The 7751-nt window shown below is 34.3% G+C and overlaps 1 protein-coding gene across 4 annotated transcripts in view; it reads right to left on the bottom strand.

Moving 5' to 3' along the window:
• The window catches only part of LOC106458771 (single-stranded DNA-binding protein 3-like), a 170248-nt gene extending 163672 nt beyond the window's left edge, over window positions 1-6576 (bottom strand). Inside the window, exon 1 of one of the 4 annotated variants that reach the window (XM_022385104.1) lies at window positions 6364-6576. The gene's annotated coding sequence lies outside the window, so the exon portion shown is untranslated. The remainder of the gene's footprint in view (window positions 1-6363) is intronic. The other 3 variants (XM_022385103.1, XM_022385102.1, XM_022385106.1) reach the window with 3 other exon arrangements.
• Window positions 6577-7751: the final 1175 nt, after the last annotated feature.

The raw sequence follows: 7751 nt of genomic DNA, 5'->3' as shown, positions 1-7751 counted from the left end.
CTGTACCTAAAAACAGTGCACAGTGCTCAAACTGTACCTAAAAACAGTGCACAGTGCTCAAACTGTACCTAAAAACAGTGCATGTTGCTCCAATATGTACCTAAAAACAGATACTTCACAATATTTTTTCTAATACTTGTTATAAAGATAAAGTGATAACTAGCGAATTCTCAAGAAACCCCATCAAAAATCAGTAATTTTATATATTAATTACTGTAACTAGAATCAATTGTTATAAACACCTAATATGCAGTCTCGGAGAAATATTCCTTGTTAGTGATTTTGTTTGTTTGTAGTTAAGCACAAAACTGCACAAATGGCTGCCCGTGCTCTGCCCACCCGGGGTATAGAAACCCGGTTTCTAGCGTTGTAAGTCCGCAGACTGTGCCACTGGAGGGCCCTTGCGAATCAACTTTACGAAAACTAACAGAAACACATTCTTCCTTAAAACATTCAATCTGCTTGTATAAAAGATAGAGGAATTATTAGTGACAAAAATATATTTCATTATTTTTCGTTTAATTATTTTTATTTCGTTATACATTCAGGTTTATTAAAAATGTTAAACCTACAAAAATGCCATCAGATTATCTTAGAACCACTTTTTGTTCGTATATTCGGTCATATACAACGGCGCTATTTTAATTATTTACTTATAATTTCGTCTTCTATTTTGATCATCATTTCTGAATTATACCAAGTTTTGACATTACCAAATTTCAAGGGACAACACTGCTGTCACGATTGTAATTTAATAACTAAATAATCTATGAAAATAAACGTGCATGGTGTTTCTAGTTGTCTTCCGATTTGCCCTTGTCCAAGGTTACTGATGAGAGATGGAATTCCCCGAATCCAAGTATAACTCAGTGACAAATGGTAAATCAATTGATACATTTGGTTTTATATTTATTTTAAAACTAATTTTAAAGGGTCCATGACTTTGTCCTCCCACCGTGACGAGCCGCCCCTCCGATCAACTACAGCGCACACGTTCAGAGATGTGATCAGTCAGCTTTACATTTATACATACTGTGCAGCAGCACGAGGGAAACCTATATTTATTAGTCTTGACATATTCTGTTTCAACCAGTCATCTTTGATGTATTCTCTTCTCGGGTTCTTAATCTATACTATCTTAATATCTATTTTTAAACACCTTCATATTCATAATACTTAAAATAAAACGAAACACTTATACAAACCTTCACATCCACAGTACTTAAAACAAAATGAAACACTTATACAAACCTTCACATCCACAGTTTTTAAAACCACAGGAAACACCTATACAAATCTTCACATCCACAGTACTTAAACCAAAATAAAACACCTATACAATTCTTCACAAGCACATATAATAAAGCATCCGATTTCCCTTAAAAAGAATTCCGATCAAATCCAGGTCACTACCAAATAGTTCTTCTCGGGACTTCCCTAGAAACAGCAGGAAATTAGCATCGCCAAAACATAGAATGTAAACTAATTAGTATCTAGTTATCTAAAAAGTTACTAATAAATAAAGTTGTCGTATCACTTATTAACCATGACAACGATTGATCGCCACAACCTTACTGTAAGTATTTAGTATAAGGTCAGTTGTTTATTTTCCCCCAAAGTAAAAGAAGTGTCGGTATTTACATGTATTGTTATGTATTAAAACGATTTTGAAGCCACACCGTTAAAAGCCCGTGTCGTCACTCCCGCTCACGCTTCACCTAACGGCTATGTAAGTTAACAATAGTTATGCAACGTAGTTTTTAGTACAAAAGGTTTCGTAATGAGACTGTCATGTTAAAAGCATACCACTAACTGTCTGCATGCTTTCCATAAGCTGCATAGTATGGGGACAATAATTTCCCAGTGCCCGTTATAATAGCTCGAACACACAGAAATCAGTAGATGACATAGCCAAAATTTCGTATGTAATAGTATAAATAGCCGTTTCATTCCCAAGCTGCTTGAGATATACAACAGTTGAATGGATATGTCGCAGACGTTTTTCCAGACGAAGATCCTTCTTGGTCACGTTGTGTGCCGCTGCCCGAGACACGTGGACGGTTATTACCACTGCCATTTATGTTCGTAAGTTATCACCTGACACACTTTGCTTATCACAGTTGGTGTGATGCTGCAGATCTCTTTCTGGGTAGTTCTGGTGTTTTTTCTACAAGTGAAAGGGGTAGTTAATCTCTTTGTTGTTGTTTTCAAGTTTATAATGGTCATTCTGAAGGAGTAAAGCAATAAAGGTTGTAAGATTTATCACACAACCTCTGTGAAAGCAAGTTATCCCGCTGAAGATATGTCGCAGTCAAATTCAATACAACATACAATATAACCAATAGAAAAACCTGTAATTCTCTTGGGATGCATTATATGCAATGGCAAGAAAAATACGTCCGTGGTATTTGGGGAAAAGAGTATATGCCATATATTCTAATGCACACATACATAGAGGTAACATGTCGCCACTATCGTGGTGAAATGTTTGACCATAAATTTCACTATTTATTTATTATTAGATTTCAAAAAAATGTTGAAGAAGAAGAAAGCTTATATCCTTTTCTGTCAAATAATCAATTACTCGCTTTTACTGCAATAAATGAATGAGGTTTCCAAATAAAGAACACCCGGACAGTTGTATTTCCACCTTAACCGGTTCATTGAATGTGTGTTAATTACTAAATATCAAAGTCGTACACATATAGAAGGTAATTCAAAAAATTTTAACACTTGTATGGGTTTATATTTTTCATTTCCTATGTTTCATACAGTCTCAACTTGCTCTCCACAAATATCTATGCATATCTGAAAGCGGTCAAACGTTACATCCAGAGCACATCCCAGGTGGTACTGATTATATGACTTCTATAATCCTTTCTCGCAGATCATGGATACACACGTTTTTTAACCATACCCCACAGCCAAAAATCACACGGTGTTAAATCTGGTGAATCTCAGAGGACCACCTATTCCAACCCATCTCCTGGGAAAAATCCTTACCTGATAGTCACGAACAATACGGGCAAAGTAACAGAAAATCCAATAAAAGTGTAAACATTATTTTGACTCACACTGTATAAAAATTAAGATAGAACGAAAAACAACGCTGGGTACAGTTACATTTATCTTTCTTTACTTAACTAGTGTAAAAAATACATTATGAGTTCTCTTAGTTATAAAATAAGTTTTAACAAAAATCCTTGATGCCTTACATTATAGGCATCTGAAACAATAAAAGTTTTTCGGTGGAAGGGACACCTAGCGAGCGTTGAGGTCAAACACGCTGTACACATAACCTCCTAAATACGCTTTAAAAAAGAAATACTACATTCAAAACAAAAATAAAAACGGAGCCCACATCTAGAAATTGCCGCCTGCTCGGATATTTATTTATACATTTGATCAAATTGTGCTTATTAACAGGAGTCAGATTGCACATCAGATTAAATTTAGGTTCCGGTAAAAAAAAATTCACAGATCAAACGTTCTTCGTGTTAGTTCTATAAGAAAATTTCATAAACCGCCAAATTAAATTTCATTCTGAATAATGCAAAATATCCAAGGCCCCAAGAGGTTTTAATAGAAAAGCAGAAAAAAATATATGGGCATAGTCACGCACCTATACACAAATTCAACTCAACTCGGAAGAGCTTAGGAAGTTGATAATACCAATTTATCTTATCTGCTCACATTTGACAGTAAACTGGCACAATCTCATTGGCCTTTGCTCTCCCACCTTTTTAAAATCGTAACTGTTACGAAGCGAAGAACCGACTTTTGCTCCCGTGTTACTTTAAACTTTTCTTCTGCACTGATTAAACAGTCCACGAAAATAGAAACACGAGCAGCGAGCGCAAGACTCCTACAGAATATAGCGACGGGCTGTATGTGATTAGCCAACGCAAATATAAACCAGAGTCATGATAAATGGACTTTTTGGCAAAATTGTGAGTGAAAAAAAAAATGGGTTGATAGCAACTAATATCTAGTCTAAACTGTGCCCAATAGTTCCATCGATAGTAAACATAAGATGAAACTTGCAAGTCAGGCGTTCTGTATATCTAGTTGAAACAACACACGGGCTCAGTTCCTAAATCTTTAGCTGCACAATTCCAATAGTGCAACTCACTGCAATTAAGGGTGGCGAGATAACCACTAATCCGGTGCTGCCATTGAAGTGTAAAGTTATACAAGGCCAGATAAAACAAATTCACGCTTACTCATTAGGCCACATAAGATGAAAATTATCATCAATCCCAAGCTTCACAAATAGATGCGGGAGTTTCGAAATGTAAAAATAAATAAATAAATATCTGAGTAGGTTCCGTTTTTCTATTTATTTTTAATGTGAGCAAATAAAAGATCCTGCATGTCCATTGAATCGTATCCTCTTCCCAGTACTATAAAGAAAACAATTAAAATGACTGACTCTCATTAGAAACCCACGATTTTCCGACGGAGTCATGTTAATCCCTACTAATGTCTGAATCGTGCCCAGAGGATTACTCATTTCAATAAACTCAATATCCAATAAATTAAATAAACAGACATCAAGAAATTCTCATATGAGTACATAACATTCCCCTACAAACACGCTGAGCAACATATATATATATATATATTTTTTTTCTAACTAAACGACGCAAGACGTTCTTAGAACTAAAATTTAGATTACCATATCAGAAATAAATAGCATGGTAACGTCATCAATGAAGGATAAAAGCTAGCTCAGGTACAAAATACCTTCCTCTCAAAAACTAAACTGGGAATTCAGTTTCTTGTAAACTTGACAGCGTGTATCTGATAAATGCACTAATGTTTTTATAAACATTTACCATAACTTAGCGTGCGACTTAAAGGAATGAAATCAAAATTGGCGGCACGCTCAACCCATTTTGGGCTGAACCTTTTTTTCACACCTAAGGTGTTTTTGATTAGATATCGTAAGTAAAAACACTCGATAGTAACTAACATTAGCTTTAGGATCGCAACCCTATTATTCGGAACAGACCTTTACAGAAAAAAAACAGCTTATGTAAAATATATAGTGATAGAGTTTTTCCTCAATAAAACAGTGTACATAACTTCCTTTATAGTAACGCCATGGCATCTAGATTACCAGTTTCTTGTCATCACCCTATGCAATCGGTACAGCCGTATCAAGCATCATTATTTATGCTAATTGCTTAAGATAATTTCACTTGACGCTAAACGCTTTCTAAGTAGTAGAATTTCATAAAATTTAGCTAAGTTGTCAATGAATAATAACCGTCCACCCGTATGATTCTTTTGAAAACTTGAGTTAGAAACTGCTACTCTAGTTTGCCAAGCCTAACCAACTTATGCATCTGCACGTGCTTTCACCCATCTGCTGCTCTAAATCAGCCGTCTTTAATTGGAATGATAAAAACTATAATCGGTCTACCTTTACTCTTAAGTGAAGCTGTAGTAAAAATGTCAGACCGATAGCTCACGTGACTTTTTGAATGGGCGTGCGCAAAACTTTTGGTCAAATAGCGGATTTTGTTGACTGACTCTGCACGTGGCTTATATTTACACCTAACTGTAAAGATCTATCAGTGTGCCAAATCTTAACAAATATATAAACGTTAAGTACGTTCTTCTATCAAATAAACTTTCTTGCACTTTTGGTGCAAAGAAGAAGAAAAAAAAAAAAGGAAGAAATTCACACAAATCTCGTGCATCTTAATTACACCTAGAATTTTTATAATTTAATTTTTTCCCCTTACATTAAGTATCTCACTATAAGCTTCATTCTACTGGTATTTACGGTAGCTATGATATGTAAATAAAAAATAATTAGTAGAATTAGTATTTGAAATACGAACCAAATTGTACTACTGGATAAATAAGAATATTATATTCAAAGATAATATCCTTCTACCTACTTATCGTACACGCCCTCTAGTGAACGAAATGTTATAATTCATTGAGCAACAATTTTATAAAATCTAAAAAAGATTTTAAAGTTGGCCGTAAAATGCAACTTGGTCACTAGACCAATGAACGTACAGACAGACATTCGACCCTTAGAGCTAACGCCGAGTCACTTCCTCCAAATATGGCAAATAGTTGTGTATTTCGGTACAGAACGTATGGTGTACAAAGTGTCAAAAAAGTTGGATAAATGATTTAACCTTCAAAATTCCAAGGTGTTCATAAAAAACAACAAAAATATATATTTAACTAATTACAGTATCTCTAGCCTGAGTGTTTCTCATATTACGTATGTGTGTATTATATGCTACAAAGCTTAATATATGGGCCTTTCTACTGTCGTGTAGTACAAATTCAGCTGCAAAGCGTATGCAAACACATCTAATCTGGATTTATACGTACAGTAATGTTGAACTCTCGTTAGGCTGATCTCAGATACCACACACTACGAATTACGATATCTTCGCTGCTGACTTCTTTGACATCCTTGTGCTCCTGTACAACATGGCTTCTTAACTCCAGGATTGATGTCGACACGCAAAACTGAGCTCTACCACCAAAGTCTCCCACACCCTTAAAAATACGTGATCCTTCACCCACTATTTCACAAACTAACATTTAGTCTAGCAGTAGAACGTGATGGTATTAAATAAACGGATGGTGGTGGGGTGGGGTGTTTGGAGCGCATTAGGGGACAAACTAAAAATCTTTTTAGATTTTAACTACAATAAAAAATTTATTTAAAATCTGAAAGCAATTAGTAATAAATAAATAGGAACAACATAACGATGTATATTTTCGTATATTAAAACAACGTACTGAAATATAACCACAAACGGAATTTACGTCAGCCTTTACGAAGACGCCACCTATGTTATCCAATCTCTGGAATAAAACGTACAAGGTATTAATGTCCAGTGCTACTGATCCTAGAATTAATAACATCAATTATGCTGAACTAATTACGCTGACTCTGTGCATATTCAGGGAATAATTAAGTAAATTATTATAATTCAGATCATTAAACCATATTCTCAATGAAAATCAATTACTGGGGCATTTTAATTTGTAATTTTGGAAAATTTTTGGTTGCGAGAGAACTGATTTCATCACTGCTTAACTTACATTTTTTCATTAGATCTACAAACCTTACCGTTACAGTTAAATAACGTAATATATTTTAAAAAATAAATTAATAAATTCATCTCATACATCAAACTATCTTAAACATGCATGGGTTACTATGATTCTTAAACACACACGGGTTACTATGAATCTTGAACATACACGGGTTACTCTTAAACATACACGGGTTACTCTTAAACATACACGGGTTACTCTTAAACATACATGGGTTACTATGAATCTTAAAGATACATAGCTTTCTATGAATCTGCAAGTTACATGAGTTTATTAGTTCTTGTTCTCAATTGAAGTGAAAAAATCTGTTAGTTCATTTCAGTGTTACAAAAGTCATAATCACCATGTGGTAACATTGTTTTAAATGACTCAGTACATTGCCATGGCATTTTGTTTATCTCTGCTACAACTGTATAGACTTTATTTACAAACTGCTAAAATCTTTACCAAGACCAAGGAAATATAAGGTAAATCAAAACAGTTGGTATAATGGTCAGTATTTAATTTTTTGATATTTCCTCTTAAATTCTTCAGTGGTAACTTTTTAAAACTGGCCGATATTTACACATGTAAAATGAAACACTTAAGTTTCTAACAATTTGTTTTAAACAGCAACTACTATTATGAAAGTTAACTATAAAGTTTGTAAC

This window comes from Limulus polyphemus, unplaced genomic scaffold (genome assembly GCF_000517525.1).
Source record: "Limulus polyphemus unplaced genomic scaffold, Limulus_polyphemus-2.1.2 Scaffold512, whole genome shotgun sequence".
Lineage (NCBI taxonomy): Eukaryota > Metazoa > Arthropoda > Merostomata > Xiphosura > Limulidae > Limulus > Limulus polyphemus.
This window is presented reverse-complemented; position numbering and strand designations above follow the sequence as displayed.